This window comes from Erpetoichthys calabaricus, chromosome 1 (genome assembly GCF_900747795.2).
Source record: "Erpetoichthys calabaricus chromosome 1, fErpCal1.3, whole genome shotgun sequence".
Taxonomy (NCBI): domain Eukaryota; kingdom Metazoa; phylum Chordata; class Cladistia; order Polypteriformes; family Polypteridae; genus Erpetoichthys; species Erpetoichthys calabaricus.
In genome coordinates this window covers 29,862,771-29,886,254 of record NC_041394.2, presented here as the reverse complement: position 1 = coordinate 29,886,254, position 23,484 = coordinate 29,862,771, and the positions used below count along the sequence as shown (strand labels likewise).

General features: G+C 41.2%; 1 pseudogene; it reads right to left on the bottom strand.

Moving 5' to 3' along the window:
• Nucleotides 1–11,195, bottom strand: part of LOC114665840 (cytochrome P450 2H2-like) — a 33,958-nt pseudogene extending 22,763 nt beyond the window's left edge.
• Between the last annotated feature and the right edge of the window lie 12,289 nt (nucleotides 11,196–23,484).

Below are 23,484 nucleotides of genomic sequence, written 5' to 3'. Positions count from 1 at the left end.
GCCACAAAACATTTCTGAACTACAAGATAACTTGGAAAGGAAAAAAATGAATCCAATTTAAACAGTTGTATACCTTAACACACACATCCTAGCTTTTCTTAAGTAAAGCAGCATCGCCCTTTTATATCAAGGAAGGAAAAAGCTCCTTTTAAATATGAAATGTTTTAACACAGGATACAAACTACCAGGTCACTCAACGTGCCTTCGTTCTTTTGAAATTCCATGACAAGAAGTTTAGCTTCCTCCTGAATCCACTCCTCCAAGCTGTGCTTTCCCATTCCGAAATCCCACAGGGTACTTAGAGTGAAGCAGCGCAGTTGTTTAAAGCATTCACCATTACTACTTCCCAGGCCTGCAAACAACATCTCAGGTTTAGTTTTAGAATGTTTATTAATGTAAAAAATGTTAATCATTTAGTTATTAACCATTTGGTAAGTAATGACTTTCACCAGAATGAATGCTACCACCCTAACTAATATTTAATCCAACATAGCACACAGGTCTGTAGACATACTCAACATCCATCCATCCATCCATTTTCCAACCCGCTGAATCCGAACACAGGGTCATGGGGGTCTGCTGGAGCCAATCCCAGCCAACACAGGGCACAAGGCAGGGAACCAATCCCGGGCAGGGTGCCAACCCACCGCAGGACACACACAAACACACCCAGCACACACTAGGGCCAATTTAGAATCGCCAATCCACCTAACCTGCATGTCTTTGGACTGTGGGAGGAAACCGGAGCGCCCGGAGGAAACTCATGCAGACACGGGGAGAACATGCAAACTCCACGCAGGGAGGACCCGGGAAGCGAACCCAGATCCCCAGGTCTTCCAACTGCGAGGCAGCAGCGCTACCCACTGCGCCACCGTGCCGCCCCATACTCAACATGGTCCCCCAATTACATATATTCAGCTATAAAGGTGTAAGGGAGCATGAACATCAACATTTTTGTGAGCTCACTATATGGTCAAAATCAGATAATGATATCCACATTTGGTGCCTTCGGAATTATGGTATTCCATTTACTGAGGATAAAATGTCACACCCTCCCTGGGAAAACCTTTTAAGTCTGTCTGACAGCTGAACATCACATTCAGGGGGGAATGGATTAGGTCCTGGTTGTGGAACAAAGAACAGACTTTTTACCTTTAAATATTCTTTGAGGAGTTAAGAGAATTTGCCCGTGTTACCTATCTAGCAGCCAGCTACCAGCAACCATTCCCCACATGCATTTCAGAAGAGGTCATCCACTTGAAGCTAAGCACATTTGGGCCTGGGCAAGTACTTGGGTGAGAGACTACATGGGAAAAGCTTTGGGGGGCCGTGGATGTTGATGTGGATTCCAATGCCCCAGTGCAGTGACAATGACACAACGCTGTAAAAATAGCACTGTTCTTTGGATAAAATATAAAACCAAAATGCTGACTCTCTCACCTGCGGTGGGCTGGCGCCCTGCCTGGGGTTTGTTTCCTGCCTTGCACCCTGTGTTGGCTGGGATTGGCTCCAGCAGACCCCCGTGACCCTGTAGATAGGATATAGCGGGTTGGATAATGGATGGATGCTGACTCTCTGTAGTCATAAAAGATCCACAGGCATCCTTCATAAAGAGCAGGGTGTAGCCTGATGCCCTGAGTAAAGTGCCCACCAAGACCTAGTTGTTGTGGCCCCCTAATAATCCCCTGTCTCTAATTGACTATCACCCCTTCACCACCTAACAGCTAATGTGTGATGAGAGTGCTTGCACAAAATGGCTGCCTTTGCATCCTCCAGGTGGGTTAAAGTGGCTCCCCACCAATTATGTAAAGCTCTTTGAGTAGGGAGAAAAGCACAATATAAATGTAAAGAACTATTATTATTATTATTACAACATCTATGTGTGTTTAGAAAATATTCATGGCTGTGTACCCCATGGTATTTTGTTGGAAGTTCTTCTGAAGTGTGATGTTCCTGGTAGAGCTGAGCCAGTGTCGATGATCTCATCCTTCAATTGGCAGGGCACATCATTGATGTAGAAAAAAAACAACACCAATTGCCACCCGATATTTGCAGAAATTTCTTCAAAGCACCAAACTGCAGTTGTCACTTTGTTTTTTTTGTTTGTTTTTCAGTCTTGCATGCTGTCAGGCCCTCCTGTTCGCAAGAGGAGACCCATGAGATTCAGGAGTTTAGCTATTGTATATCATCAGTGCGCTGTACCTGAGGGAAGGCAGCCTGATCAGTGCATCACACATAAAGGTTGAATGGGAAGAGCACAGATATGTGCCACAAACACTTCAGACGTGATTAAAATGTTTGCACAGCAGTCTTTCATTTAAGCGTGTTTGCATACATTTTGGTTACACCATGTAGAAGTGACAACACTTTTTCTACCTGGTCCCCCCCATTTCAGGACATCATAATGTTTGGGACAATTGGCATCACAGGTGTTTGTGATTCCTCAGGTGGGTTTCATTGCTTTATTAGTGCAGGCATAAGGTACCTAGATCTGCTTCTAACCTTGGAGTCTATATTTTTGGAATTGTTTGATTTGTAATTTTAAACTGTGGGGCAGAAAGGTAAATCAAGGAAAAATGTGTCTTTTTCCCAAACATTATGGAGGGCACTGTATTTTCTATTTATTTTTGTCATAATGCTGCTTGTACTTACGAGTCCTTTCATTTTTATATTTCGCTGTATATATATATATATATAGGTAAGTGGAGGCAAAGTACGCTCCAACACATCATGAGAGGTAGACTGACTTGAACAGAGGCTGGCAAGTGAGTGAGGAGGTCCTTGCCTGGCTCCCCACTCCTGATAGATAGATAGATAGATAGATAGATAGATAGATAGATAGATAGATAGATAGATAGATAGATAGATAGATAGATAGATAGATAGATAGATAGATAGATAGATAGATAGATAGATAGATAGATAGATAGATACTTTATTAATCCCAAGGGGAAATTCACATACTCCAGCAGCAGTATACTGATAAAAAACAATATTAATTAAAGAGTGATAAAAACACAGTGCAAGTTTAAAAAAAAATGCAAAGTGGATAGTGCGAGGCAGGTATAATAGACAATAATCTTACAATAATTACCCCAACCCCGGGTGGAATTGAAGAGTCGCATAGTTTCGGGGAGGAACGATCTCCTCAGTCTGTCAGTGAAGCAGGACAATGACGGCAGTCTGTCACTGAAGTTGCTCCTCTGTCTGGAGATGATCCTGTTCAGTGAATGCAGTGGATTCTCCATGATTGTCAGGAGCCTGCTCAGCGCCCGTCGCTCTGCCACAGATGTCAAACTGTCCAGCTCCGTGCCTACAATGGAGCCTGCCTTCCTCACCAGTTTGTCCAGGCTTGAGGTGTCCTTCTTCTTTATGCTGCCTCCCCAGCACACCACCGTGTAGAAGAGGGCGCTCGCCACAACCATCTGATAGAACATCTGCAGCATCTTATTGCAGATGTTGATGGATACCAGCCTTCTAAGGAAGTATAGTCGGCTCTGTCCTCTCTTGCACAGAGCATCAGTATTGGCAGTCCAGTCCAATTTATCATCCAACTGCACTCTCAGGTATTTATAGGTCTGCACCCTCTGCACACAGTCACCTCTGATGATCACGGGGTCCAGGAGGGGTCTGGGCCTCCTAAAATCCACCACCAACTCTTTGGTTTTGCTGGTGTTCAGGTGTAGGTGGTTTGAGTCGCACCATTTAACAAAGTCCTTGATGAGGTTCCTATACTCCTCCTCCTGCCCACTCCTGATGCAGCCCATGTTATCAGTGTCATCAGCAAAGTTTTGCACATGGCAGGACTCTGAGTTGTATTGGAAGTCCGATGTATATAGGCTGAATAGGTCCGGAGAAAGTACAGTCCCTTGTGGTGCTCCTGTGCTGCTGACCACAATATCAGATCTGCAGTTCGCAAGATGCACATACTGAGGTCTGTCTTTAAGATAGTCCACGATCCATGCCACCAGGTATGAATTTACTCCCATCTCTGTCAGCTTGTCACTAAGGAGCCGTGTTGGATGGTGTTGAAGGCACTAGAGAAGTCCAGAAACATAATTCTTACAGCGCCACTGCCTCTAAGTGGGAGAGGAATCAGTGTAGCATGTAGATGATGTCACATCTCCCCCTCCCCTCGGGCTGCAGCCTCTCTCTCAGATTCACGCAAATAAATAGGTACTTATGATACTTACCGCAATAAGAGAAGTCACAAAGAAGAAGCAAATTATAGAAAAAGACTCAATCTAAATCCGTTAAGTAATTCTCTTGTGAAAGCGGACAAACAGACAGACGTTGAATTCAATATATATTTATATATATAAAATATATATTGTAATGGACAGCCGGGGAAAGGAGCTTGCACAGGGTAATACATCCCCCTGGATGGCAGAGGTCAGTCCTCCTGGCCTACTATACTGCCACAGAGAAAGGAAGCTCAACCCTGCTGTAACTTATGGACACCACCAGGGAGCATGTGGAGAATGGCTGAGCCCTCCTGTGCAGCGCTGCTGTTTCACCCGTAAGTGCAGCCGGAAGATGATCACAGAACAGCTGTAGCACTTCCAGGTCCTCTATAAAAAGAGACAGCTGCCACAACCCAGAGAGCTGGAGTTGGGTGGAAGGAAGACTGAGCTTGCTGGGAGAAGGAGTGGAGCCAGCTAGGGTAAAGGAAGAAGGGACTGAGAACTGTGGTGCTTGGTGCACTATGTACTGCTGCAGAAAAGGAAATAAAGGTGTGTTTGTGTGACAAAGAAGTGGTGTCTGTCTGTGGTCCAGGCTGGTCTGTTACAATGTATATATATATATATATATATATATATTGCATAGTTTTACTGTCAAATAAAGCAAAGAGTACACAACACGTGTTTCACCCTCAATTGGGCTCATCAGGCGTACACACTCTACTGCTCCCCTCTCAGGGAATCGAACCTCAGACATCAGACAGCGTGTAGTTTGTTTATTTGACAGCGTGTAGGTTCGGAGTAATTACATTCATTGCGATTCCCTGAGAAGGGAGCAGTAGAGTTGTGGAGCGCAGCCAAATATTCTTGAATGTAGGTGGTGGGGTGGGTCTTGACGTGTTAGGAGGATGATGACAATGCACTTCTGCAGCATCATGATTCCACATCTATGAGGTTGATTAGCATAGTCCATTGATTGTTGTTTCAGGGCAGCAGCCAGGCTGAGTTCGAGGCACATTCACATATGCATATTTACAAAATGACTGTCATTTATAAAGGCAAATTGCGTAGAAATGTGTGGACGGCAGGTTTTATAAATTGGATTTTGTTTTGCTGTATGCATTTCTCTGTTCTTTGGTGTTTGCATATTCTCTCACTCAAATCCACACTACGTTTTATTACTGAGACCCCTGATGTATGGAGCTTATCACGTCATACCCAAGAAGACTCCAGACTGTAATCATTGCCAAAGGGGCTTCAACTAAGGACTAAGTAAAGGGTCTGATATCAATGTGATATTTCTGCATTTTATTTATTTTTTTCAAAAGTTTCTAAAAATCTAGTTTTCACTTTGTCATTCTGGGGTTTTGAGTGTCATTTGATGTGGGAAAAAATACAATTAAATGGTATTAGCACAGGTCTGCAAAATAACAAAATGTGAAAAAGTGAATACTTTCTGAAGGCTCTGTACATGTCTTGTATAAAATGTATTTTACTTGTATGGAGTTTTCTCTCAGTGGCCACACCTCATGCAAATTTGGGAGGAACTGGAATTAAAAAACATTCAAAATCAGAAATAAACTGTTTGTGTAAGAGGCAAGCAAAAACAGATCTGTAAAATATTGTAATATTGCATGGTGTGCCCCGAGTAACACACTGCCAAAATCAGAGCAAGGAAAAACAGCCATTTATTTACATTTGAATGTCAGCTTTTGAATTCTTTTATTTTTTAACTACATTTTTGAAATACTGTATATTCAGATAGTGACATTTGATCTGCTAGCCCTGGCACCATCACAAGCACCAGGGTTAATCTGTGCAGCTCAGAGGTCATCTTGTGATGCACTTTAAAAGTAACGCTGTTCAAGGTTCAGTTGACATTTTAATAGATACCTGACATGTCTGAATGACATAGTTTAGGACAAGCATCATGTAAGCAGGTAAACTGAAGGGCATTTTTGTGCCAGCTTGTGACACCTTCAGAAAGTAGCACAATTCAGCTGTTTTTTACACCACTGCCGGCTTGAACTATTCTTTGCAGCCCTAAGCAACAGTGGAGTATGGAAGGAAACTGCTATACATATTATTGGAGATTTAAGGGGGGTGGGGTTGGGGGGATCGCGGATTGAATGGGGTCCCCAGTACATCTTGGAGATTCACATGAGTTCCACAAGAATGTTGGATTGTCAGGAGGGGAAGGCACGGCAGGGAAAATCAGGGGCAGGGTGCCATATATCACCTGAAATCCCCCCTTCTAGGTCTATTGTAGTTGGCAAAATGCAGCTCCGTACAAACTCGGCTGTCCAAGTTCGTTCTATAAGGGAGTTAGTGAGCCTTGCTGTGGGCTGGTGGCCTAACCGGGTTTGACTTTTTGCCTTGCACCCAATACTGTTACGATGACCTCCACCTTCACTATTGGTTGACAAGTCTTGATTTGTTCTTCTCAAAATATCCAAGATACCTTTATCCAAAATGGAGATCTTTTTCACTTGACCACCTACAATACCCCAGTCTCACTCTGACTTACACTCTAGCACACAGGTGTCGAACTCCAGTCCTCGAGGGCTACAGTGGCTGCATGTTTTCATTCTAACCATCTTCTTCATTAGTGAGCCGTTTTTACTGCTAATTAACTTCTTTTGCTTTAGTTTTAATTAACTTGTCTCAGGCCCCTTAATTGTCTCTTTTTCCTTAATTAGTAGCCAAACAATAATGAGACATCAAACAAGCCACCATATGACCAGGTCACCTTTGCCCATCACACAATATCTGAAAATAAATAAAGGTGAAGGTCTCAGTAAGGTTGATCTCTCAGGTCATCGAAATATTTTGTTGGTGTTCTTAGAAAAAAATGAAAAATCAACAGATTTGGAAATGTCTGCTGTGGCAGAATGAGAGCAGCAACAAGCCATTGAATTAAATAACAGCCTTAATTAACAGCAAGGATTGGCTTCTCGTTAAGAGACTGGTTGGAGTGAAATTGGTTGGAGTTTGAAATCCCAGTTTAGCTGATCATCTGTTGGCTCGTTTCACATCTCATTTCTGTTTGGCTGCCATTTAATGAAGAAACAAATCAATTCAGAGGACTGAATCCTTAAAAACAGGACTATTGAAATGAAGAGAAAAGGAGTTAATTAGCAGTGAAAACTGGTCACTGATTAGGAAAAGGGTTAGAATGAAAACCTGCAGCCACTGCGGCCAACCAGGCCTGGAGTGCGACACCCCTGCTAGCACTTCGTGAAAGGTGTGTCATCCCACTAATGACTGGGTCCAGCAGACCCCCGTGACCCTGTGTTAGGATAAAGCGGGTTGGATAATGGATGGATAGATGGATCCCACTAATGCAGCAAAACTACCAAAATACTTCAGGATGACGCTGTAAAACGGCCACGTGACCTTAACGTTCCATTTCTACAAACTTCTGACTCAACGTTACGCATTTTGAAAGTTGTTAAAGGCAGATAGGAGTAAAGCAGACACTCCCTGAATGCCATAGAATTCAGGTTTAATGTCCTCACTTCCAAGTTGAGTTGTAGATTTCCAATTTCATTTAAACGACCAAGTACACAGAGCTGTCCCTTCCTATACACAGATCATGCACTGCACGTGGGACCCATGAACAGACGACTGATGTGTTGACTGTTGGGGATTCTCAGACCTCCTTGATTCAGGAGCTCTGCCGCATAGCCAATTGGATTGCACGTTTTTGTCGCTTAATTTACTTGACTTGATTCAGGTAACTCCTCCCACAACCCTAATCTAATCTTAACTATAGTGTAAATGGGTGTAGAATCGCTGAAGTACAATGTTAAAGTGACTTTCCTCAATGGAGCGGAGCGCTGGAGGTTCACAGCTTGACTCTAATGGGGTTATTGCAGTTTTATGAATCATCAAATTAACATCGTTGACAGTCACCTGTTGTGACTTCAAGTAAACAACAGTCAGGGGCACAGAAAAGAAAAGAAAAATGAAAGCCTAATGAACTTACATATGCAGTGTGTTTAGAAATATAAAATGTATCCAACTTCCTGGAAGCTAGCTGACATTACATCAGTGGGCACTACAGTAAAGCCAGTGTTTTATTGGAGTAATGGAGTAGCATTATGTGTAAGTGTTTTGATATCCATTGTTTGACATACAGGTATATTATCTGATGTTACACTAGCTAGCTGACAAATGGTTGTGGATTATTTATTACCAGCCTACAGACCTCAGGACCAGCACATGTTATTAAAAGCTGCCAAGCTTAGTCGACATGTGATGTGCTCTGAGTGTTCATGCATCTCACCACCACACTAGTTTGAATGGAATGGAACAGCGTGAGGGCTGGATGCAGGTTAAAGTCATACCCAGGATGGTGCAATTGCAGGTTAAGGGCCCTATTCAAGGACCCAACAGAGTGGAATCACTTCTGGCATCTATGAGATACGTTTGTAAATTTCACCAGCACATAGGCGGGTCTCTGGCTTACTAGTCAGTTACTGGCGGAATTGTGGGAAAACATCAGGCAAGCAGCTTCGACAAATCAAAAGAGCAATCAGCTTAGGGGAACTTCAACTGTTAATTCTATTGGCAGCTAACATTACTGATTTCGTTAATGTCTTATTGTGGTCTGATGTCACTGGAAGGAAAAAATGAAGTTTAGAATAATTTATAAGTGTAGGTGACACATTCACATGTTCATTTTTTAACTGTGTAAACATTCAGCTTCATTTTCACCCTGTATTTACTGCATTAAGTAAGTTTACTAAAACATTCAGTAGTAGTAGTAGTAGTTGTTTTAATTTTATTATTATTATTAGCAGTGGTATTGTATATATTATTATTATAAATAGTAGCTACATTATACGAGGTGTGTCTATTAAATAATGAGGCTGATTAAATAACTCATCTTTATTTATATGTATTACAAATTTAATGCTTGTCCCCTTCAATATACTCCCCATTTGCACTAATACATTGCTGCAGTCTTGTTTTCCATTGGGCGAAGGCATGGAGCAAATCAATTTCTGTCAGCTGTTTTGACACATCCACCGTTTTCTTCTTTACAGCATCGATTGACTCAAAATGTGTCCCATTAAGCACAGATTTAACTTTTTGGAAAAGATAAAAGTCGCATGGTGCTAAATCGGGAGAATATGGAGGATGTTCAAGTGTAGTAATGTGCTTGACGGTCAAAAAGGGCTTTACAGAAAGTGCTGTGTGAGAAGGCGCATTGTCCTGGTGAAGAATGAAACCATTTTCCCAAAGTAGCGGCAATTTTTTTCTGACTTTTTCTCTCAGCTTTATCAAAACTTCCTTATAATAATGCTGGTTAACTGATATCAAAGAACACAATGAGCATGGCTTTGAATTTTGACTTACTTTGACAGGCTTTTTTCATCGTTGGTGATGACGGTGTTTTCCATTGCATTTGTCTTTTGGTTTCAGGATCATACTAGAAGATCCAGGTTTCGTCACAAGTGATTACTTTATGAAACAGGTTTGGATCTACGTCAAGCTGCTGCAGAATGTCAACACAACATTCCTTGCGAAGTTCTTTTTGCACTGGTGTGAGAACCCTTGGGACCATCTTTGCACAACTTTTAAGCTTAGCATTTGTTTGGCACACTACAAAAAACACAAACAAACTAAATGGCGACTCACAATCAACAAAACATCATAGTAGAGTGTTGCTGCTTGTCATGCAGGTTCAAATGTGTTCAAGGTCACCACGCATGCAGTTATAACCGGTTCTGACTGCTTTGTTTACTAGGTGGAATCACAGTTATTTAATAGACACACCTTGTATATTATCTTTATTATTATTAGTAGCAGTAGTAGCAGTAATAGTATTAAAACAGTATTTGATGTTGTTGTATCACGTCACACGTGATACTGCTGGCTATATCAAGTAACAGAGTAGCAGCACATTGATACCCTCGACCATTATTATTATTATTATTATTATTAATTAGGCCTTGATTTATAAAGGAAACAAATCAAATGGTATGTCATTGCCGTTCAGTACCATTGATGTCCAAATCCAGTTCTTCCAGTCTCCAGTTTTCAAAAGTTCAGCTCACTGTGACACACTTGATGTCACCCAGGGCACAAGAACGTGCTGTATGCGCAGTTAACTTGGCCACCATCAGTATCAGCTCAGGCCTGGCACAGAAGCTGGCATTTGATGACCTCATAGATGACTTGGCCTTCAGCAAATGTAGACGGATATGCAACGAAGAGACTAAAGAAACCCAGAAACATTCACGTTTAACTTTTGATTATTTTAAACAAGGTATTTGTATTTATACATATGATATGTGCTTCTTTGTTTATTTATTATTTTTTCGCAGTACATATTTATTGCTAAATTAAAACGGGAATTAAGTGAATTTTGAGAGGGGCGGAGTTTCGGCTTGGGAGCCCAAAAAGATTCCACTTTGGCTATGAGCCTCACACCATTTATGTATTACACTAACTTGGACAGTTTAAAAGTTAAGACTTCATACCCATTCCTTTGGTTGTCTTCTCAAACAGTGGCAATTCCGGTCTGCCCACGAATACTTCGGCGTTCTGTACCAGCGCCTCCTGCACCGCCTCGTAGCCGACCAGAACCACGACGCGCTTCGGACCCAGGTGTACTGTCATTACGGGGCCGTAAGTTTCGCTGAGCTGCAAGGGCACAAAGAGGGCGACCCCGTTAAAGTTCTTTATGACAGATTGGGGCTGGCTCACTGCAGAGCACTGTAGACGGTACTCATTGCCTCAGTCTCACCTTTACGAAGTTCTCATACGGTGCCTTGCCGCTCAGCTGCAACAGGTTACCGATCAGAGGCAGCGGGCTCGGACCGGGCAGCATTCTGGCAAAGCGACCCGAAATAATGCGGAGAACAGAAGAAGGACGATCGCGGCCAGAACCAGCGTGCCGATCGCTTCCATGATTGCAAATTATTCCTTCTTCTTGCGTAATTTATTGGAATATTTATAAAAATGCTTGTTTTACTGCCATCTACCATATGAAAGGAGAATGATCTTTTTTCCTGTCTGTTGTTGGACCGCATGGTGCCGAAAACAACAGCCACAGTATTAGCGGATTAGGAAATCATTCAAGTACTGGGCGTCAGTTTACTACAGGGGACCATCAAACTGCACATTCCACTATCACATTAAACCAAATGTCTACGCTGCAAAAAATGCATATACAAAAACTAGGCCAAAAAAAACTTTAAATTGAGCAAGGGTATGGGGGTAAACAAAATGTATTTGACAAGATCTCTTAAAGTAAGCTAAAAATCATAAATACACATTTTTTGATAAGTCAGTAATTCTTACAATAAGGGAAACAAGATTTAATGTCTTGATATAAAACACTTTTCTCTTACTTAGATTTCATTGTTTGCAGTGTGCATGAAATGGGAATAAGTTAGGGTATAATGGGCACAGAGGAAAAGAACCCAATCTCTTAAACTTCTTAATACAAAATTAAATTAGATTCGATCAGTGAAAGCACAGTGAAAGACTTGTGTCACAGTTTTGAACGGCGGGGGTAAGTACAGTATGTATATAAACACACAATAAGATCATAAGATGATTTATAAATACTGTAAATCTACTCTCTGTATATAGAGAAAAGCCAAGCAAAATGACACCTTTTATTGGCTAACTAAAAAGATTACAATATGCCATATTGTATTGCATATTGTAATCTTTTTAGTTAGCCAATAGAAGGTGTCATTTTGCTTGGCTTTTCTCTACATTCATAATGGCTAACACGGTACAACACCCTAGTACTACTCTCTGTATATAAAATCCTAAGCCTAAAAGTGCAACGATTTTGTGCAAAGGTTTTATGTGACATTTTTTGTCACGCTTTAAATCGGGCTTATTTTAAAACCTACATATATATGTTTGATATAATTCTTTTCAGAATTTATCAGACTTTAATATGGTGCTGTTAGATTTTCAGATTCTTATTCCGTTTTTAAATTATAAAGTAAATTATCAAGAAGGTTGAGTTACGATGACCCATTTGCGTACCACTTTAGTTTTCACGTGATTTTTCCTGTTATTTAAATGAGTCATTTTTTTTTTAAAGTATTTTTTATGTATAAGAATGTTAGTTAAACGAATGGATCATTTATTTAGTCTCTTATAAATACTCATCGAGCATAGTGGACCTCAGTTTAACGGGAATACTCCAATCGGTAAGACAGTAAATATTTTACTCTCATTTCATGATTTTTACTCTGTTAAATAATAATTATTTTTTCTATTACATATTTATAGAATTTCGTGATTTTTGACTCCAATAAATAATACTTTTTCTTATGTACATTTACAGGTTTTACTAATATTCTGGCCGCAATTGGGTGTTGGGCGCCAAAGGCGCCAGGGGGACTTAGCCCCCCTAGTAAATAAATAAATAAGAGATACAGAAGACAGTGGCATGGTGGTGCAGTGGTATTGCTGCTGCCTCTTAGTAAGACCACCATGCAGGGTTCATGTCCTCGGTCCTCCCAATGTGCAGTTTGCGTGTTCTCCCTGTGTCTACACAGGTTTCTTCCCACAGTCCAAAGACATGTAGGTTGGGTGAATGGGCCTTAGTGTGTGATTGGTCTGTCTGTTCACCCTGTGATGGACTGGCGGCCTGTACAGGGTTTATTTCTGCTTTGCACCCTATAGGCTCCAGCAGACCCCCATGAGCCTGTCCAGGACTAAGCAGGTTAGAAAATGATTGAGTTGCAGAAGAATGGTCTAACAGTGACGTGCATGGACCCTTTGCTAGGCAGTGTATCACAAAAGGAAGAAGGGGCACTTTACAGGATTTGTTACATTTTAATTTATGGACACAAAGTAGCGCCTACTATTATTATTATTATTATTATTACTATTATTAACTGAAAAGATGTAACATCAGGGGTATTGTAATGTTCACAACTGTGACAAAATATTTGATTGCTGATTATGTTAGATTTTCAGAAAACACACTACTCCCCCTAACTGCCCATATATATAAATTTGTGAATTTCCCCTTGGGATTAATAAAGTATCTATCTATCTATCTATCTATCTATCTATCTATCTATCTATCTATCTATCTATCTATCTATCTATCTATCTATCTATCTATCTATCTATCTATCTATCTATCTATCAACTTCCTAATCTAATGCATTTCAACAAGATGAAAGGGAGAATAAAGGGATCTCATCTAATTAAATAAAATTCCAAATGGACTTTAACAGCAAGAGTTCATATTCTGTTTAAAGAGACATACAAGTTAGGTGAACTGGCAATACTAAATTTGCCTTGGTGTGTGTGCTCACCCCGTTACTGGCATAGGGCTCCCTCCCAACCCTCTGACCCAAACCCAAACCCCAGTATGGACTAATCAGGTTGGATAATGACATTACTTTCGTCTTATGCTTCATGCTCTTTAACTTAAAGGCAACATTAATATGATGTTATAGAACACTGTCAGTGTATGATTTGACAGAATGAACACAATTATCAGTTGCATAATGAAGCTTAAGCTTCAGGACCCCTAATCCTGAAAAGGTCCCAGAAGCAACTTTAGTCCGCATTGCTTAAATATTTTGAACGTGTATTGTACAAGAAAGGGATTTAAAAATATAATACTAATAATACAGTGTGATTCAATACATCCATCCATCCATTATCTAACCCGCTGAATCTGAACACAGGGTCACGGGGGTCTGCTGGAGCCAATCCCAGCCAACACAGGGCACAAGGCAGGAACCAATCCTGGGCAGGGTGCCAACCCACCGCAGGACACACACAAACACACCCACACACCAAGCACACACTAGGGCCAATTTAGAATCGCCAATCCACCTAACCTGCATGTCTTTGGACTGTGGGAGGAAACCGGAGGGCCCGGAGGAAACCCACGCAGACACGGGGAGAACATGCAAACTCCACACAGGGAGGACCGGGAAGAGAACCCAGGTCCCCCAACTGCGAGGCAGCAGCGCTACCCACTGCACCACCGTGCCGCCCCCATCTATTATCCAACCCGCTATATCCTACCTACAGGGTCACGGGGGTCTGCTGGAGCCAATTCAATACAAAATAGGTAAAATAAAAATGTAGAGGTTATTATTTGACGTGATCTGTAGGAATTCCAGTGAAGAAGATAACAGAGGTTGCGAAAGGGAAGTGGGGTCCATGCACCCTGGGAAGAGGTTTGTTAGAGACTGCAGCCATTACTAACCCAGAAGTATACATAAAGATATATCTTATATCTTTCCCTAGTGGTACGGCAGTGATTCTAAACGGAATAAAGAATCAGTAACACTAAAGGAAAATTATACTAGCTTCTGTTTAATATAGGCTTAACACTCAGAAGAATATAATACTCGAAGGAGAGTTACTTGGCCAAGGCATGATACAGATCGGGTTTCCCCGTGATCTGTGCTTGTCCAACATTGAGACAGAGTGTGGGATTGCATGTTGTCCTTGTCTTCAATTTGCCTGTAGGTGAGCTCTGCTGTTCAGGGCGATGTCTAAGCATCTGTACATTTCCTACAGTTCAAGAGTCTGAAACATGATCATGCAAGCTCCAAACATGGTTCATCACTCACAGATAATAAAACAGCCACTTTTAACCAGAAACTGAACTTCTGCAAACTCCATCTTTCCCAGTGAACATTTGTTTGTTGCTTATCTCCTTGTCATTTTGCTAACCCTAGTGAATCTGCCCCCTCTGTCAGTCAGCTTGCCTCGTGTTTTATGCGAGAGATTCATGTCTTTTTCTGTCAGCTGTCTTACCTAAATGTGTCAGGTTTCTGTTCATATGAATACAATCAGAATGAAATAAACTTAACAGATCATAGTGACATACTTTAAATGTTGGCCACACTCCCATTACAGTTCAACCTTCAAGCCCCAAAAATGTAGGCCCGTCACCGGCCACACTAGTCCTGTACTTCACAGGATTTCAGAAGTGCATTATTTTAGAACATTATACAATTATGGCACTATGTTACTATAAGATCTTTAACAAATATTGTAGTAACGCCTTGCATGTGGTTATCAGTAATGGAAGGAGAAAACATAATGAGTAACACCAAACCTCATCTACAGCGATACTTACCTGCTTAATCAGAGTATGCTCATCATCTTATCTTCCCAGATTTTGCCATCAAGTTCTGTATCTCACACATCAAAGAAACTACAAATAAGCTACAAAGTGAACACTTGTCATTTCATCATTTACAGGCAACTCTAGTGATGACATTCACGTGCACAACCTCAGCTATCCAAATGGTCAGGCGTTTGGATTTTATGTCCAGACAACAAAATCACCAGAAGAGATCAAGCAAAGAGCAGAATGTACGTCAGAAGGTCAGAAATACCCTTTACTGAGAAATCATGACAAAACCAACAAAATGTACATATTCTCCAATAACTTCTGGTGGAAGTAACTGGACGTTCAGCTTCAGTTGGCTTGAACAACATGGTTCTTGGTTGGTGTACAGCACAACATTTGATGGCGCCTTTTGTGTCTGCTGTGCTCTCTTTACAATTGCCAGTAACAGGATGGAGGTACACGGGAGGTTTATCAATTCTCCATTTGTTAAGTGGCAGCAAATATCTAAAGTTATAGGCAAGAATGAATGCAAAGCTTGTTATTAGCTGCATTCAAAAGATGAGATGTGTTTGTCCGGTGAATTGAAAAACCAAACAGTCAAGTCTTATTCATGATGGACAGAAAATGAGCAGCGGACACCAAAGAGAGTAGACATCTGCTAAAGTCAATGGCAGAGGCCATGCCCTGTTGTGGTCACCAGTGTTGTGGCCAAGAGGTGACAGAGAATCTGTGAACTCAGGGAACCTCCTGATTTAAATGCAGATGACTGGACAACAATGAGAAGATTTTAAAACAACACACGGAGAAACTAAAGCTGAAAAATCCACTTACTGTTAATGACTTATAACACTGTTTAGGGTTTTTTGTTGTTGCTGTTTCTGCTTTACATGTCAAAAAGTATGGCAGAATTATAGTTCAGTATTATCAAAAATTGGTAGTGTGCTCCCCTCGACTTTCTCGTATACTGAGATAGAGGAAAAGGTCATCAGAACCACTTCCAGTTTTACAATATTTCTCAAATATTATATGTCTTTGTTTCTCATCATAACTAATTGAAAATATCAATTCACAATCATTTATCTCTATTTATAATTAAACTTTATATTAAAATGATATTTTCGCACTTAGGGAGGTCAGAAACGGTGGTGGAATTTTTTCATGATTACATATGCAGTACCTAGATTATGTGCAAAGTAATAAGAGTTACCGTCACCTAAAAACATGACGTGCTAGTATTATATAACATTTGTTGCAATAAATTTCTATAGGTAAAACCGCATTTAGCTACATTTAATTATGATAATGATGGCGGAAATAAAAAAAATATAAAATTAAATGTATTACCAGGAACACAATGGGGACGTAGCAGCTTATTGTTCACATTACATCTTTATATTTACATGGCATGTTCAATGTTTACACGTTATTGTTAAACTGATGATGTATAAATTAAAATAAAATTAATAATAGTTATTGAAAGAATACGCGTTATATTGAATACAGTTTTTAATATTGTGTACACATTTATGTTTCCATGATACAAAAATTTGGGATGGTTTTTTAAATAAAATACTACTGGTTGAGAATTTTTTCTCAAATTTCATATCTGTTTGCTTTTAATCATTATAAATATCTATACCAAATTCAAATCATCAATTGGTAATAACCATAGTTTACTTGAAAGCCTGCAAAAGTATTCAGTTAACTTCCATTTGCTGGAAGTGGCCCAAAAAAGGTTTCCTTAGTTTTGATATAAAGCAGGTGTACAAAATCTCACTGACCGAGGTCAAAGTGTTTTTGAGTTATCGTGTTTACACACAGACACAGAGACACGCAGACAGACATAATTTCAAAAACGGTATTTTCGGATTCAGGAAGGTCTAAAACGTCAAGATTCATTAAAATCTTGAGGTTGAGTTTTTTCACAATTCCTATGCTTTCTTTATACTATGTATATGAGAAAGTAAAACACGGTTTTACTTTACTTTTTTTTACGCTGCTATGTTCTTTTTGTACTCTGGAGACCAAAACTGCACACAGTCCTCCAGATGAGGCCTCACCAGTGTGTTACAAAGGTTGAGCAGAACCTCCTTGGACTTGTACTCCACACATCAGGCTGCTAGATAACCTGACATTCTGTTTGCCTTCTTAATGGCTTCTGAACACTGACCGACAAGTTGATAGTGTTGAGTTCACTACGAATCCTAAATCCTTCTCATAAGGTGCACTTTTGATATTCAAACCTCCCATTATGTATTCAATCTTTTTTTTTTACTTCCTACATGTAACACTTTACATTTACTTACATTAACTTCCGTCACAAATCTGCCCAAGCCTCCATGCTGTCCAAATCCCTCTGTAATATGACAATGGATTTAAGGTTATCTGAAAATCCACCTAGCTTGGTATCCACAATACTGTGCACATCATAACACATAAACCTACATAATGTTTTCTTTCTTCCCAGCTTACCCACAGAACAGCTTGAGTTCTTCAATTCCTGGACTTAAAAAGTGTGGTGCAGTTCTGCTGGTCCATATTATGATCAATAGGATAAGAGAAATTGTGTGTTTGAGTTTCAGAGATTGAAGCAGGAGAAATTTCATTATTAGTTAGGGCTGAAACACAGGAATCATTCACCTTTTTCCAGATTTTTCATTAAATTGTATTTATTTTCAAAAATAAGAGTTACAAAAGAAATTTAATAATATGCAAACTAAATGTGGATTGCAGTATAAAAAAAAAAAAATGTATTTCTTATTAAAGTTTTATGCCATATATTAAAGAAAGAACTAAGATGTGTATTCCTACACCACACTATAAATCCTTTCACTGCTTTTGTTCTATAACACAGTTTCCATTTACCACCAGTGGAATCTGCAGAGGTACCAAAAGGATAGTTAGCTGTATTAAGCAATCTTGTGGAAATTTATTTGGCTGAAGATATCTGTATTAGGTAAAGGCTGTCAAATGCTGAATCCAGAGATACACTGCTCACAAAACTTAAGGGAACACTTAAATCACACATTGGAGCTCCATGAACAAAATATTCAAGTGGAAAATCTTTAGTGAGTAATACCGTGTAATGCATTGAGAACAAAATGATGTAAGAGAGGTTAATAGAAACCAAAATTACCAACGTATTGAGGGCTGCATTCAACATCGCACTGAAAATCAAAATCACAAATTGAAATCACAGGCCAATTCAAACTACGTGAATTTCATCACGGCAACTCATATTGCGACTCAGTAGTGTGTATAGCCCCCATGTGCCTGCATGCACTCTCGACAATGCCTGCACATGCTCCTGATGAGATGGCAGATGGTGTCCTTGGTAATCTCTTCTCAGATATGAATCAAGGCATCAATGAGATCCTGAACAATCTGTGGTGCTACCTGGTGGCGTCAAATTCACAGATACATAATGTCCCAGAGGTTCTCAATTGGATTCCAGTCTGGGGAACATGTGGGCCAGTCAATGGCAGCATTGCCTTCATCATCCAGGAAATACCTACACACTCTGGCCACATGAGGCCGGGCATTGTCATGAGGAACCCTAGGCCCACTGCACCAGTGTGAGGTCTGACAATGGCTCTCAGGATTTCATCAGCAGTCAGGGTACCATTGCTAACATGTGGACACACCAAGGATATGTCTCCTCAGACTGTCACTATCCCACCGCAAACCTGGTCATGCGGGATGTTGCAGGCTACATAATGTTCACCATGGTGTCTTCTGACTCTTTCACATCTGTCATGTGTGTCACAAGTGCTCATTGAACCTCCTCTCATCTGTGACGAGAACAGGGTGCCAGGGGTGGAGCTGCCAATTGTGTATTATGTGGAGAATGCCAATCAAGCAGTACGGTGATGGGCTGTGAGCACAGGTCCCACTTGAAGACATTAGGGCCTCATGCAACCCTCATGGAGTCTGTTTCTGACAGTTTGGTCAGAAAACTGCACACCAGTAGCCAGGTGGAAGTCATCAGTATATCCTCTGCGCATGCTCTTCCTTCCATATGGACAAATGAATGAATGTGTCAACGTCGGACAACAGACAGCCATGACAATGAAAGTTTCCTCAATGCATGTTTACTTTGTGTTATGGTCATTTCTATATTTTTACATTGTTAACCCTGAGAGAGCTGTTCAATTAACTAGCAATCTAATGGTTTATAATCCAGCACTGTAACCACAATACCACACTAGTGAGGACAGAGACGGCCAAGCGACTCCTTGAGCGAGATCGTCCAGAGGACCGGTAAAAGGACCGACACCGGCCGGGTTGGTAGGACCAGATCCGGAAAAAGTTAGGACTGGCCTGCCTCGGGCGAATCCTGCGTAGGGAGCTCTTGACCTCCTCTGATTCTTCCTGAAAGTCGAGTGAACTGGGAACTTCCAGACGGGAGGAAAATTCTTGGTGAGTACCTGGGGTTTTCTTGACTGGGAAAGACAGTCTTAGCCGATTAAGGCGCCTCCAGACGGAAATAAAGGTGCCAGAATGTTAGTGAGTACGCCCCTAGGAATTGAAAGAAATAATAAAGAAAGAAGGGGTTGGAAGAACAGAAAGTAGAAAAGGAGCACTTTTGATCTGGGAGCCGAATAAGTGAGGTGTTGTGAATGCTTAGTTAGTACGCTTCCTGGAATGGGATGGAGTCTTTTACCGGCTCGGAAAAATAAATACAATAAAATAAGGCGGGGAGTGGGAAGAATAGATAAGTGGGAAAACACCTCACGGGCAGGTCATCAAAGCACTGTTGCGGGAGGGCGAGACTCTTTGCTCTAATGGTCTGATTATATCCTGAACTCAACGGGTCACTCAGGGAATCGATCACCTAAACAGCGGTAACTAGTGGCCTTCGGGTGAAACTGTCAGTTCGCTAATCAGGTTGATTGTCCCGGTGGACTGGGAGTGAAGCGACAATTGAGGCTGGTTTAGCAAAAAGTGTGGAAAACTCACTGGCCATGGGGAAAACTAATAGTGTAGTTAAAGCTGCTTTGGGAAAACAAAAGCATAAATCCACGTACTCATCTGTGACTGAATAAAGACGAATTGAACTATTTCTGTCTTCCTCGGGTGTTACTTCCATAGTTTATTTGGCACCCGAGCAGTTCCCCTTCTGTCGGAGAACCCGAGTGAAGGTGCGAATTGCAGACAGGAATAAGATCGGTGACCGGTGAGCACAACTGCTTTACCGTCCGGGAGAGGTACTAGGAAAGTAACAATAAGAGCGCCTCTTGGAATGAGACGGAGTCTTAAGTAGTCTCGGAATTAGAAGAGAGAGGTAGAAGTTTAGTAAAAAGGGAAAGTAACTCCCAGTCGGGGATTTGCTAAAGAAAGAAATTGATAAAACAGGGTGTGAATGAGGAGCCTCTGTTCGGAGGATTGTTTTCGGAAAACGTGCCAAGGAAAAAAAAAAAAAAACGCATCTCTCTGAGAGGCTACATAGAACTGAAAACAGGCTTAGATTAAAAAACAGAAAGTGTAAACGGTGGAATAAACAGAGCGGGGGCAGGTGGCCAGAAGGCTCTGGTGATTTGAGTGAAATACTGGAAGTTAGGAAGATTGTACATAGAAATGCACGAGGGTGCTGTAGTCGAGAAAATGAAAATGTTTGAAAGATGGGAATTGATAATTAAAGATAGAGCCCTGAAAGCTATGCAGAAGTGCAATGAGGGACTGCAAAACCAAATGAAACTTATAGCAGAAAAAGAAAAGTTGTTATTGATAATGCAAGAACCGTCCCAAAAGTCCGGAAAAAGAAAGGAAGAATAAGTAAATAAAAATAAAATAAATAAAAAGGAGAAGAACAGATTATGCCTTGATTTAGCGACAGCATGCGTTTCCCCTCCCTTTGAGGACAATAGTCCGTCACCACCCCTTGGGACAGCTGGAGGAATTAATGAGGGAGAGGAAGAAGATGGTCCCGATGATTTTTAAAATTAACAGTTTCAGCCAGAGAGGGATGAAGAAGGGGGAAAGGAATGCATAATAAGCCCTGATTCTGACCCCTCAGGGTCAAACATGAATATGAAAGGATGGAATTTTAAGCACCATTAATACAAGTGACCATTTCGCAATATAATGTACAACAGCCTGACTCAGATTAAAACCGTCACATCTTGATTGTGAAAAGAAACTGGGATCTGCAAGAATTAAAAGAGGTGGTGCAGGAATTACTGAACCAGTTCATGAGAGCGGAGAAACAGTTAGATAACATGAATAAGCCAACTGCTGCAGAATGGATTCAGGTCCTTAGATGAAAGCTAATTCCAGGCTGGAATGATGTGAGAGTGCAATGGAATGGGACTCTGGGACGACAGGGGGTTGATAGTGGCCAGTTCAATATTCGGTGGACAGTTACAAGCACAAATAAATGCAAAGTATATCAGCCCTCTAATGCCCAGTGAACTTTATTAGACAAGACTTGATGGCTCGCCTGTGCCTTTGCATCTCAGTTACGGAAAAGGGAGTGAAGGTCACATCAGAACAACACACCGCCCTTTGACCGACCACCACCATTACATGATCTTATGCTGCCTTGAATGTTCATGTTTTTCTCAAAACAGTAAAAATCTGTGCTGTCCTGGGTTCCTCTTGGATTACAGTATTTAAAATCTTTTTACTGTATTGCATGCTTTTTGGACTGTATTATGGTGAAGTCTGGCTCTTGAACTTTTTAGCTGCTGCTGTCAGAAAAAGAGACTATTTGCATAATGGACTGTCATATCCCAGCAGAATCGGCTGGAGCAGTATCTCTCTTTTGTCATAACAACTGCTTTTCTTCTGGAGTGGTTCTATCCCACATATCCCCATTGCTAAATCCGCTCGCTTTCAGTGGCATAATGTGAGACAATGGGTATTAGCATGTCAGGAAGGAGAGGATTGGGAATATTTGGGACCTAATATTTGGTCCATCCAGATAGATCTGTTAAGAAAATTGCAGTAGGACGAGTTGTACCTGTAACCCAATCGCTCTGTCATTTACCTTCCACCTCTCCACCTACACCCATGCTGTTTACCCTTCAACTCTTTTAGTTAGATTCGCTCCACTCATCTCTCTGGATACAAGAAAAATAATATTTTGTTTGACTAGCTCATGTTGAACCCTTGGTCATTTTCCTAAAGTCATCCTTCCGTTTACCTTGCACACAATATCTTTTTTCACTTGAGGCTGAGGCCAGTATTACAATTGTTTATGTTGATTTACTTAAGCAGGGTGCTATTATTCCGATCCAATACTCTCCTATCCTTCTAGCAGATGACTCATGACGCTGCTATACACCCTATGACTCCTATAGTCTCAAATCCTTCCACTATTCTCTCTATAGTCCCGTCCACTTCTATGTGGTTTTCTGTTACTGATTTTGCAAATCACTCTGACTCCCAGTTCTGGTTCGCATTCACTTTTAAAGGGAAGCGTTGGACCTGTACTGTAATGCTGCAGGGACATACAGAGGCTCTGTGTGCGCGCGTGCATGTGCGTGTGTGTATGGACAAGAATTAGAAAAAAAAAAAAATTTGAAAGGTTATTGGACAAAGGGGGGTGGTGTCCTGGTGCAATATGTAGCTGAGTTGCTTTTATAATTTGACACTCAGGAATAATGCGAAGAAGACACAAAGGCTTTGTTGGTCTTCCTAGCGGAAATCGGGCACAAAGTGTTCCGGAAAAAAAAGTTTCAACTGAATAAAGAAAAATGAAATACCTGAGTCATGATTTGACTGCAGGGGAATGAGTGTGCACAATCTGCAAGGCGGCAGATTATGTCCGTTCTTGGAATGTTAGGATATTGCCGGCAATGAGTTACAGAAAGAAAAAAAAAAATTTTTTTTTTGCATAAAAAGCACAGCCACTCCAAGATTTAGCGACCTCTTCTAATTTGGCTTTGACTGATAAAATTTCATGGACGGAGTGGCAGGCCCGGCCTTAGGCATAGGCGAAGTAGGCGACCGCCTAGGGCCCCGGCGTCCGAGGGGCCCCAGATCGACTCCTTGGTCTAATTTTCACGCATTTCGCAGAGCTTCCAGGGGGGCTCCGCCCTCCTCAGGGGGCCCCTGGACCCCCCTTTCGCCTAGGGCCCCATAATACCTAAGACCGGGCCTGGGAGTGGGCTGAGAAGGTTTTAACTGATATAAAATAAATTTGGATGTCTGCGCCTGTGTTAAAACTTCCGGACTAGTCTCGTCCTTTCACTCCGTTCGTGGACG